The following is a 2,074-nucleotide window of genomic DNA, read 5'->3' on the forward strand; positions in this document are numbered from 1 at the left end:
GTTGGTCTCTGGGACATCCCAAGGAGACTATATTACACCGGTTTTAAAATCTTTACACTGGCTGCCAATTTGTTTCCGAGAAAAATATAAAATGCTGGTTCTTACCTTTAAAGCCTTACATGGTCTAGGTCCAAGGTACCTTAGGGAGCGCCTTCTCCCCTATGTCCCAGTCCGCCACCTAGGGTCCTCTGAGGGCTCTCTGCTGCAGCTGCCTAATGTGGCAGCCACGCACAAGAGGACCTTTTCCTTTGCCGCCCCTCAGTTGTGGAATCACTTGCCAATTGAAATGTGCCTGCTGACCTCGTTGAAGGTTTTTAAGCAGGCATTAAAAACTCTGTTATTCTGGCAGGCCTTCCCTTTTTAGAACTCTTGTTCATTTTGCTGACCTTTGTATACTGTTTTTAAACTGTTTTGTTTTATTGTTGGATTTTTAAAAATTGTTTTTACTTTAAAGTTGTTTTTAGTTATATGTTGTTTGTATGTATTGTTCGTATGCTTTTATGTAAATGGTTTTTAAACTTTGTATATTGTATTTTAATGTTTTAACTTTTGTAAACCACCCAGAGAGCTTCAGCTATGGGGTGGTATAGAAATGTTAATAATAATAATAATAATACATAATCACACAACCAAACATTAAAACAAGATGAATAAATTAACCATTAAAACAACAGCAATTAAAACATGACAGCCAGTATGAAACCAGCAGTCAAGTGCCAAGAAGAACAAAAACAAGTTTTAAAAATCTGCTTAAAAGTTATCAATAGAGCCATACCACTTCCCCAGGAAGAGAATTCCAAAGATGTGGGGCCATTACTGAAAAGGCCCTGTCCCTGGTACCTATCGGTCTGATAGTTCTTAATGCTGGGCCAAACAGTAGGGTCTGGGCAGGCTCATATTGGTGCAGGTGGTCCTTCAAGCAACCTGGTCTCAAACCATGTACAGTTTTAAAAGCCCAAAACAGCACTTTAAACTGGCAACCAATGTAGCTGATATGGGACTGGTGTAACATGATCTGAATGCCTGACTTTCACAAACATCCTAGCAGCTACATTTTGTACCAACTGAGGTTTTCAAATTGTCTTTAAAGGTAGTCCTACGCAGAGAGCATGACAGTAACCTAATCCAGATGTAAACAGGGCATGTGTAACTGAAGCCAGATTCATTTTCTCTAAACAGGGTTGCAGCTGGCAAACCAGCCAAATTTGGTAAAAGGCACTGTCCTAGCCACCCAAGCCACCTGCAGCTCCAGATCTAAAAGAAATCCCAGACTGCATACTTGTGTCTTCAAGAGGAGCACAGTGCTGTCCAGGACTGGTTACAAACCTCCATCCAGATCAGTTCTGTGGGAGTGTGGGAAGAAAGGGTGTAGAAGCTAGTTAGTGGGCACAGTATTAAGCTTCTTAAGAATCTTAGCTTTTATTTCAAAATAAATGTTCCAGACTTTACTAAAGATATTCTTGAGCATGTTTGGGCAATGCCTACCAGCTCCCGACTAACATGGAGAGTGGGGCTGGGCCCCCTTTTGCATTTCCAGTGTTCATTTTCTTTTTTTAAAAGAAGGCTCGGTTCTAGTCCTTTTGTTAAGATATAAAGGAGAATTGTGCCGGTCAGATCCTCTTCAATTGCTCTAGAAGGAATCTGGAAAGTGCAAGATGGCTCTGGAATGGATTCCTGTTTGGAATCTACTAGCCCCTTACTTACTGAGCTCATTCTTCTATGCTCTGTTGTACAACCTTCTCCTCTTGCTCCTTTTCTGTCTGGCTTGTTTCTTGCTGCTTCTCCTTTAATGACAGTAGTAACAAGTGAAAACAGTGGACAGGAGTAGGAAGGGAATAGAGCTTCGGCTATTGGGAGGTATAGAAATAAATAAATAAATAAATAAATACATAAATACATAAATTTTCTTCCCCACCATCTTGAAACTTTCTCTCATTGTGTTATATAATGCTAAAAGTCTCATATTTGGGGCTGGGTAGCAGCACTAACCCCAGACATTTAATTGCTATATAGTGGGGGGGTGAGGAAAATTCTAGAGAGTGGGAAAGGAAAACATGTCCTTTCTCCTCCCCCC

The sequence above is a fragment of the Heloderma suspectum genome, chromosome 1, assembly GCF_057233095.1.
Source record: "Heloderma suspectum isolate Gila_16-S chromosome 1, 16-S_ref, whole genome shotgun sequence".
Taxonomy (NCBI): domain Eukaryota; kingdom Metazoa; phylum Chordata; class Lepidosauria; order Squamata; family Helodermatidae; genus Heloderma; species Heloderma suspectum.